Genomic DNA, 11,404 nt, shown 5'->3' on the forward strand with positions numbered 1-11,404 from the left:
TTACATGTTTTTTTTATATAAAATTGTATACTAAAAAATATATGGGATAGCTGTAAAAATATTCAAACATTTATCGTGATTAGCAATTTTATCCATAATGTCTAAAATGATATCATTTTACTTCTCAAATTGATAGTGAAGAACAATTTTACTTCTAATATTGTCAAATTATGTTAATTTGAAAAATAATTCATCAAATTGTCTTCTCAGTCATGAATTTTGTTATCTACACTTCACATGTGAGTTATTTTATCATTCATTAGTAACAAATCATAAATATATGATTAAACGTGGAAAAAAAATTAAAATTTTTAAAAATATATTATCTTTTGTACGAGTTTGGCAAAATAAAATTCAAAATATTTAATTGAATTTATAAAGATTAATCTCTAATTTTATTAATAAATAACAGGAAATATTAATTTTTTTTAACAAACTGATATGTAATTGGTACAGAATAAGAAACAAAATATATGTGTTATAATAATATCTGAAATTAATCCAACTTGTCAATATTATGGGTAAAATTGCTTTTGGCTACCAATGTTAGGGGTAAATTGCATCATTTTATACATTATGGGTAAAATTACTTTTGGCTACCAATGTTAGGGGTAAATTGCATCATTTTATACATTAGGGGTAAAATTACTCCTGACTGTAAACGTTGGGGCTATTTTTCCACCTTATCCCAAAATATAAACATTATACACTAAGAAATAATTCCTAAATATTAAAATATAGACAAAAACATAAAACTGGGTCAAATTGGAGACTCAATTACATATTTAGATCAATTGCCCAACACATTACATATTAAGACTATTTATTTGTGACTTTTCCAAAATACCCTTCATATAAATATAAAGACTTAAAAGTTTCTTACTCTTTCTTCTTTCTCTTTTCATTTTTTTCTTCGTTTGCGAACTTGGCACTCCGTTTTAATCATGTGGTACTTCAAATTTTTCCCAGGATAATGTGTAGTAAAATCTTTCTTCTTACTCATTTCAACTTTAGTATTTTGTACGTTTTGTCCAGGATAATACTTCCCGCATATGATTTTACTTCACAATTTTAGCAAACTGCAAAGAGAAATACTAGAATGAGTTTGCTTCACAATTTCGCAAACTGCGAAGGAAAATTCATGTACTGAAGTAGTATTTTTCTTTGCAGTTTTGCTCAGGCTCACAGTTTGCGAAAATTGCGAAGTAGTATATTTTGTTATTTACCTAAAATACACATAATAGTAAACAACATGTATAGCTAAACGACATCAAAACATAACATCATCAGAATTTACAACAAGATTGCAACAATAATCACTGTCGTTTGGAATACAACTAAAACTCTTGTATAACCAAACGGCATCAAAGCAAAACATTATTAAAATTTACAACAAGATTGCAACAATAATTCAAACCCTAAACCCTAAACTAAGTAGTTTCATGGTGATCAGTTCTTGGATCAGTAAGTACATGAGGCTCATTGAAGGAAGTTTGAAGCTGATTAGTGAATGTAGCAAGGGTATGCCTTCCAGCAATGGCATGATCACCAGTGTACTACAGTAAACCCTAAACTCAAAAAGACAACATTTGCTCTCTAGTTAATTTGGTCTTCACTTTTTTCATCACATCCTAATCACTCCACACTGTGATCTTTTAATAAAGCTGGCATCAAAGGGTAGTGCAGTGGATGAGTTTGCTTCATATTTTGTGAAAACTACGAAGCAAACTCATTCTGCAAAGTCATTTTCTGAAGAAAATACTAATTCAATTGATGAAAAACGATACAGTCGATTCGCATAAGAAGAAAGAAACAAAGAGAAGAAGAAGAAGAAGAAACATGAAGATGAAGAACGATGCTTTCGATTCGCACGAGAAGAGAGAAACAAAGAGAGGAAAAAGAAAGAGGATGGTAAAAAAATGTCTTCGGTTCGCACAATAATAAGAAATGAAGATAGGAAGATGAAATGATAGAAAGGAAGAAAGGAAGAAAGGAAGATGAAATGATAGAATGGAAGAAAGGAAGATGAAACGATTGTGGCATTTGGGAAAATCACAAATAAATGGTCTAGATATATAATGTGTTGGGTAATTGGTATAAATATATAAATGAGTCTCCCATTTGAATCAATTTTGTAATTTTTCCTAAAATATATGATTTGATATTAAATTATTAATTTAACATAAAGATACGTAATGTAATGTGTTGACATGTGGTATAATTTCTCATCCATCTCATTGTAAAATGATTTGTAAAGTTTATAGAGCTTTTGTATTGTATGTATATTTATTGAAGAGAAAATTTGCAAATTTACATAATTAGAAACATGAGAGTAACAATTGTTTAAAATAAAATAAATGTGAAATCATTTTATATATCAATTGTTAATAAATATAAATAAAATGCATAAGCGATATATATTTCTAACAATCGCAACCTCGTCAAAGCTATTATAAGGCTTTGCTCCTTCTTTGAGTTCGTAGAGTTCAGACACATTTTTAGAGAGCAGAATCGTGTTGCTGATCGCTTGGCGGCGACGGGCCATGAAGGGACGTTAGACGTTACTACCCTTCCTGTTTTCCCTAGTTTCATCTCTCCTCTTCTCTTAGAAGATAGGATTGGGGTTAGCTTCCCTAGGCTAATTCCTGGGTAGTTTGTTGTTGTTCGTTTTTCTTTTCCTTTTCTACCAAAAAATATATATATATATATATTTTTTTTTTCTATCAGCATAAGTGATATATATATTATTATTTAACATATAGAAAATCAATTACTGTATTTAATTACTATTTAATAATTAAATTAAATTTTATTTATTTATTGTTAAAAATTAATTACTTGATAAAAGATATTTAATTTATTTGATAATAAATATATAATTATTTTAAAATAAATATCATTGAATCTTTTAATTACGTTAAATATTATAAATATAATTATTAATATAATTAATATATAAACAATGTAGGTATCTCGGGTTACCTCTCTCATCAGTAAGAAGAAAAGATCGGTTTTTAGCCATCTCCAAGATAGACTCCAACAACATCTCTTTAATTGGAGTAGCAAATTTATGCCTTAGACTCGTAAGGAAATCATGTTGAAATCTGTGGCTCAAGCTATCCCTACCTATTGTATGAGTGTGTTTCTTCTCTCATGAGAATGATGAACTCTTTTCGATGGATGCTAAAAACGGATTCATTGGGCATCTTGGAGTAAGTTGTCACTATGTCATTTTTCCTTTCACATGATAGAGATTTGTTTTCGTGTCGTCTGATTGTTTTTCATGATAGTATATTAAAATTCTGTCATCTGAAAGATTAATTGAAAACGCCCTCGATTCACATGCGGCCTTCCGGTGACATAATTCTGTCATCCAAAGAAAACACACGTTTTCGTTATAATTTACTTGCTCATCAGATGACACTTGTAATAAATGACTGTCATTGTATGCGGAAAACAAAAAAAAAGCAGCAAATAAAATTTTACTTACGCGGCCAACTGAAACATATACCAAATTTAGGCGCTCAATCGCTTGACTGAAATTTCTCAGCTCATATATAAACCCCTCTCTCTCATCCCAGACCTCATTTTAGGTTACGCCATCTTCATCCATCTCTACCTGGTTGCTTTCTACATGAAATCACTGGGACTAAGATCGAAACACGGTACTGGTAAGGATCTATTAATTCAGCAGTTCATGTATTAGAGTTTCATTGTTCCTTACTCTATCTTTTCCTCATCCGATTTACTCTTGTGTATGTGGATTCCAACAGTTGGAATAAGGATCTATTAATTTTCAGACCTATCATTGAAAGGGTTAGATCTCTCGCTTAGATACACTGAATTTATTGTATTCATTGTTAGATTCACTACTGAAAAATCTTGGGTCTTTATCTTTTTTAACCTAGGGCAATATATTGCGTGATGTTGAAAATGTTATGAACTCGTCTGATTCCTTTTTATTTGAACATAATATTTGCAGGGATAGTAAGAATGCTTAAGTACATGGAAAGGCTGACTGAAGAGATTGTCAATCAGTTCATGCCTTTAGCATATGGGAAGATTTTTTTAACTTATTGAGTACATATTATTGTTATGTTGGTTTGAACTGATTGGTTGCATGTATGATGTTGTTGTGGGTGATACTGCTAAGATAGGTTTACAATATACCTTTCACTTGGCTTGTTATTTGATTGAAACCATTCAGAATGGTGATGGGTTTCGATGCTATCAGCATAAGTTATGAACTTGTGGTTACAGCATCGCAAACTTCACATTGTACTCACTTTTCAACGAGTACACTCCAAGTGGCAAGTATATCGTAAAGGGTTATGTATGTGCATTGCTATTAACTGATTGGTTGAATACTTTAACCATGCATGAAGTGATTGGTATGAAATGTGAGTTATATTGCTATGAAATGATTGGTATGAACTGATTGGTTGGATAAAACTGTTTAGGAAGCTAGAACTCATTGAGTATATGCATGAATGTTCATTGAGCTTGGCCATACTCTTATACCTACGAGTTATACTGCTAGAACTGATTGAGTATGTGTATATGTATGAAGCATGTTTATGTTTGAGATAGGTTTACGATATATCTTCCACTTGGCTTGTTATCTGATTGAAACCATTCAGAATGGTGATGAGTTTTCGATGCTATCAGTACAAGTTTTGAGTATGTGTATATGTATGTGAATGAAGCATGTTATTGGCCATAAACATGATATGCCTTGCAAACGATAAGATATCTTTTGATATGACTTGAATATACATATACATACAAACTGAATAGCAAGCTCTATGTTATATTACAAAAGGAGGGGGGATGAGTGTTGTCTTTCGGTTATAATTGAAATTCCAAATCGCATTTACTATGTGATTGTAAAAGAGATTTGGAATTTCAAAGAGAACCACATTTGCTGAGGTATTGCTCAGTAACTTCTTCTTGCCCAGGAAATGGCGCCTCAATGTGGGGCTGTAGTAGTAGATCATATATGTGCCACAACATCTACAAAATGCATAGTGTTGGGGTTTAGTGTCCTATAGACAATTGTTCTAGGATACAAACTTAATGTAAATGAATTGTTCTTTATATCATTTGTTTAATGAGATATATGTTTTATAACTATATAAAGGCAATCCCTTTTAAGCACTAAATAAAGTCTAATAAAAGGAAATCCGTAAGTTTATTTAAAGTGATTATAAAGTGTTCATACAAGCATAAAGTGAGACAAAACTTTATAGTAAACTGATAAACTTAAAACCACCCCAAGTCAAGTGATATGTTTGGGATTGACATATCACTGTTGAGACTTGTATGCAACAATGTCTTCTGTCCGACAGAAAGCTGATCTCACAAGCTTCATATATACAGATATCTAGACAGTTACATAGATCCGATGAAACGTTGTTCATTAGGATTGGGGATCCGATTTGAGATAACAGGATGGGTAGATTCATCCTTGTCACCTGTTCATCTCATTGGTATTAATAGGTATAACTAATCCTCAGACTCAAATGAATATTAATTGGTATTCTGGATTACGGAATGTGATGCTTTGACTCTGGTGTAACACGATCCTTAACAGAGATGACTCTGGGATGTGAACAGTAGACGTTGGGTATCACAGGAAGTGATTACGGAGTCGTTATATATTGGATTGCGCATTTATCACTCCCGATAAATGGGAGATACATCCATGGATCGCTTGTGGAAGACTCGACTCTAAATCCTTGCAAGGTGATAGCTTAAGAGTAAGAAATACAAATTTCACTTAACCTATCTTTTTGAGTTGACTCGGCCTGTACAAGTAAAACGAACGTCTCGCTATATGTGAATTGACATCATCCATAGTCATAAGATTCAGTTCAAGGATGTAGTTGATAAAGGATCGAATTATACTGTAACTAATACAGAAAGGTTAACGACAGAATCAACCTGTCTTCTTATAGCTCTGGGGGAATGATTACGGACTTGCTAATCACATACTCTGTACATCATTCCGTTATGCAAATATTAAATATAATTCTTTGAAAATTAATTTAATAACGTTGCATACGGCTAGAAGCAATAAGAACCTAATGGATCACACATAAGACTTGGAACCTAAAAGAGAGATAGATGTTAATTAATTGATAGAAGCCCAGTTGAGCCCAATAAGGCCCATGGACATAAGGGGGTCGAAATTCATGTAGTAATATACATGAATAATTAATTTGATTTTGTTAATCCTAATTAGATTAGGAATATGAATTAAATTAAATAAGAGATAATTAAGTTAGGAGTTTTAATTAGATTACTATACTCCTATTATTATCCAATAAGGTTATTATTATTATCCTTAATATATTAGATATATAGTGAGATAATAATTAGGAATTCTATTCTGAATGGAATTCCTATTCAGTAACCTAATTCTATCTAACTAAGGATTAGATACAAGAGATTATAAATACCCCTTCCCTTGAGATTTTCGAAATCCAAGAAATCCATACCCTACTGTGATTTTTGAAAATCACCTAGTCCAAGAGAGAGAAAATTCGACACCCCTAGTTCGAGGACGAGATTTCTCTATGGCTTCGTTTGATCAATTGATTTTCATCTATTTCTTTTATCCTTGATCTTGTGTTGATTAGTTAGAGGCAATCTACTTTGGTTGCTATTCAACGGTTGATTCCAAATTAATCTTCCCGTGTTTTATTTCGTGTTTGGGAACTCGAAGAAGAAAAACAAACAAAAGGGAGAAATTCGTTTTACTACTCCTACATCAGGTCAGTTCACGATTTCGCGGATTTCCGAAGATTGAACCGTCGGATCGTCGCGATATTTGGACAGGAGCTTTTAGACATATTCTTCCACGTTTCCACCGAAGGGATTGTCATTCGGAGATCTAGAAGGTCTGTTTCGGATAGGGGCAGATTGGTAGACAGTTTCTATCTCTTTTGAAGTTGTGGACACTTCGTTTGCAACGGTAGATAGAACTTCTAAAAGGTATTTCTTCTTATCCTTCTTTATATGAAATAACGGTTAACGGATCTTGTGGTTAAATGGAAATAGGTTAAAAAAAATTATATTTCCGCTGCTATACCTTAGCCTAATTCCCAACAGTGGTATCAGAGCCATCGTTAAATCCGTTATTTCATATATGAAAATTTAGAAGTTTTCAATAGGATTGAATAAATATTTATAGTTAGGATTAATTAACAAATTGTTTTGATTAATTAATTCTAAAGATAAATAAGTTTTAATTAATTGTTAATTAAAATAGATTGTGCGTATGTTCCTAATTATTTTTGTTGATAATCATCATAACAAAATCTATTAGTTTTATAGTTAGATTGATAAAATCAGTTTTATTAATTCTAAAGATAAAACAGAAATCTATAGTAGTTTTTCCTATTTTCTGAAAATCGTTTTAAAACCGTTTTAAAACTGATATATATATATATATATATATATATATATATATATATATATATATATATATATATAAAATCTTTTTCTATTTAAATATATATGTTTCAGAAATTATTGAAAGTGAAAAATTGGATGGGTTAGGGGTGGAAGTGGCGGCTGATCTTATGGAGGAAGGTCGGCGGTCTTGGGATGTTGGGTTAATTTCGGGAATTTTTGCTCCTTGGGATGCAAATCTTATTCTCCGTATCCCCTTATCTAATCGGATTGATCATGATTTGTGGTATTGGAAGGATGACCGACGGGGCAACTATACAGTTAAAAGTGGGTACCGAAAGCTTATGTCTGGATTTGGAACAAATTGGTTCATTGAGTCTCCACTTTGGAATAAAGTTTGGAATCTTAAAGTACCCCCTAAAGTTAAGAACCTTCTTTGGCGAGTTCTTGCTAACTGTTTCCTATCTAAAGTCGCACTGAAAGCCCGAAGGGTTCCTATCTCAGATTTATGCGAGCTCTGTCATGGGGCGGTAGAAGATTCTTATCATATTTTTCTCAGATGTACTATCGCTCGAGCTATTTGGACTATTTCGCCTATTGGGGATGTGGGAACCCAATTTCATAACATTTTTTATTATTGGGGTTGGATCTTTTCTAAATCGGTGGAGCTTGTTGAGCTTGTAGCGGTTTTATGGTGGATTATTTGGTGTTATAGAAATGACGTTGTGTGGAATCGGAAGGATTCACAAGCCTCGATCCTGTACCATTCAGCCGGTTCCTTTCTACAGGCCTGGAAGAAAGCGCAGGCGTCGGTTTCTCCTTATGGCAGTCCGGCTGTGCCAAGCCCGACGGTGTGGCAGCATCCTCCAACAGGCTTCCTAAAATTGAATGTGGATGGGGCGTCATTTGCGGATGAGAATGTGGCTGGGTTTGGGTGTATTGTTCGGGATGAGTTGGGTCGTTTTGTTGCAGCTAAAAATGGAACCTTACAGAATTATCAAGATGCATCGTTCATTGAAGCGCTATCGGTCCGTGAAGCTCTTAGTTGGATCAAAGACTGCGGATGGAAGGATGTAATCATTGAATCAGATTCTTTGATCGTGGTTCAGTCTATGGCCCGCCCGTTAGAGGTTTCATCTCCTTTTAACGCCTTAGCCAATGATTGTCATTTTTCATTGAACGAGTCTTTTAATTGCTCTATTCGTTTTGTCTGCCGTTCTGCAAACTCGGTTGCTCAGTTGTTAGCTAGAAGTAGTACTTTACCTTTTCATCGGGGTGAGTGGTTTTCTGTACCCCCCTGATTTTATTTGTAATATGCTTCTTCTTGATTCTTAATATATGCTTCTTTGGTTGTCAAAAAAAAATATATGTTTCAGAAATTAATAGTTTTCTGTTTTGATTATCGAATGAAAATTTGTTTAAAAGTTTGTTTTACCAATTTGTAAATCAAAATGTTAAATGAATTAAAATCAAAATAATTGGGACGTGCATAATTAAAGTTTTGCATAGTTATATTAATCTAAAAATTAATATAAAAGATACGAAACTATTAGAAGTAAAATTGGATGGAAGTTAATTTGATAAGTTAATGTGATTAACATAAATATTACATAAGATAGTTATGTAATCAACCAATTAAATTTATTTAATTGAGTCTATGCATGTTTGGAGTTATGGACATATTTGGACCCTCTTTTAGTCTTTTGGTATTTTTGAAATAAGACCTGCGAGTCCTGCCTTTCTACTATCTATTGTAATTTCTCCTCTCATCTGATTCCCTTCAATTCAATTGAAGTTTTCTTTAGTAGTATAGAAATTAATATGTAATTTCAAGGCGCCATGGACAAGACGGAGGACCTAAAGAGAAATATGTAATAGTTAGTATTTCCTTAGGTTTGCCCTTTTTATTCTGTCTCTGGCTCGACAGAATAATTTAGATAATATGTCTATAACGCCAATGTATGTGTCTGATGTATGCTAAAGCAAATCAAGACTAAGTTAGATTATGAGACCTAAAACAAAATCCCTCATTAAAAAAGTCAAGTAAATAAACAAGTTATTAAAATCGGTTGCCCCTCCCTAATATTATAATTCAGCCGGCAGTGCTGAGGGCCTTTGGGTTGTTGAGTAAACTCAAGCTCGGGGTCCTTTCGGTAACACCTGAATTATCGAAAATCATTTTTCATGAATATGGGGTAATACTTAGATTAGATTATGATAATTGGATGAGTAAACTCATGTTGTCATAAACTAATGGGCAAGACGGTTGGGATTAATATGAATAGCATATTAGTTACTAATGTGGTTAGTAACCCAATAACCTAGGAATCACATTAAAGATGTGATTGATTACATGAATCTACCTAATGAATGAGACTAGCTTGTTGAGTAAACTCAAGGCGAAATCTCAGGAGTTAGGATCCTAGCTCACTAAAGGATTTGTGAAATTCTTCGAATTAATATGGAGGGCTATTAATTTGGCAAAATAGTGGGAGCAATCTAAAATAAACAAAAGGCCTATAATTTTAGATTGATATACTTTAAAGCAAATGAATAACATATGTTTACTCTTTCTCACATCTCAAGTTTTAATTAAACCCACTCTTATAATCATGACTAAAACCAATCTGCAAAACATTCTTACCGATAACAAATTGAATGGTTCAAACTTCACCGACTGGTTTCGTAACCTCAAAATTGTTTTGAAGTTCGATAAAATAGGGTATGTACTTGATACATCGATACCCCCTCTCCCTGCTGATGATGCTCCCATTGAGGAAATTGATGCTTACCAGAAGCACAAGGCTGATGATGATCATGCCGGATGCATCATACTTGCATCGATGACACCGGAATTACAAAGGCAACATGAGGAAATCGATGCCTATTCCATCATCATGCACCTAAAGGAATTGTTTGGGAAACAAACCAGGTGCGAACGCTACGAGATATCCAAGTTGCTATATCGTAGTAGGATGCAAGAGGGCACATCTGTCATGACACATTGTGTCAAGATGATTGGCTACATTACCAAACTTTCTAGTATTGGATTTGCGAAGGATAACGAATTAAGCATAGACTTAATTCTTCAATCCCTCCCAGAGAGTTATTCACAGTTCATTATGAACTATCAGATTAATGACTTGCAAACCTCTCTTGAAGAGCTTGCAAATATGCTCAAGTCAGTTGAGCCCAATATGAAGAAAGACAAAGCCATACCGGCTCTTGTCATTGAGGGATCAAAGAAAAGGAAAGGGAATTATCCCAATCCTAATTATCCCAAGAAAGGTAAGAAAGTCGTGCCCTACAAAGCTAAGGGAAAGGAAGTGAAGAAGCCCAAAGGAGAGTGCCACTTCTGTGGTAAAGACGGGCATTGGAAAAGAAACTATTGGTGTACCTAGCCTTCCTCAAAAGGGGAAGAAGCTGGGACTTCAACATCTGGTATGTTTTATATTGAAATTTCACAGTCTGAATCTTTTGGTACTTGATACCGGATGCAGCCTGAGGATATTCCAGGAATATCTAGAAATATTATTTCTATTAGCCGCCTTGTTGACGACGACTTTTCATATTTCAATAAAAGACAAGAGTTGCAATTTTTATAAAGATTCGATCTTTTATTTTTCAGGAATATCACAAAATGGGATTTATGTGTTAGATGACAAAATTCCTGTTTTTGCAATTGATACCAAAAGACATAAGCTAGATAATTCAACTTACTTGTGGCATTGTCGTTTAGGCCATATAAACAAGAGACGCATGCTAAAGCTACATTCAGATGGGCTTATAGATCCAATCGATCCCGAATCATTGGAAACATGCGAATCATGTTTAAAAGGTAAAATGACAAAGACACCCTTTAGCAATAAAGGTGAGCGTGTATCAGACACTCTAGGACTCATTCATTCAGATGTATGCGGTCCTATGTCAGTCCAAGCAAGAGGAGGATTCAGATTCTTCATAAGCTTCATAGATGACCATACCCGAT

The sequence above is a fragment of the Euphorbia lathyris genome, chromosome 9 (genome assembly GCF_963576675.1).
Source record: "Euphorbia lathyris chromosome 9, ddEupLath1.1, whole genome shotgun sequence".
NCBI lineage: Eukaryota > Viridiplantae > Streptophyta > Magnoliopsida > Malpighiales > Euphorbiaceae > Euphorbia > Euphorbia lathyris.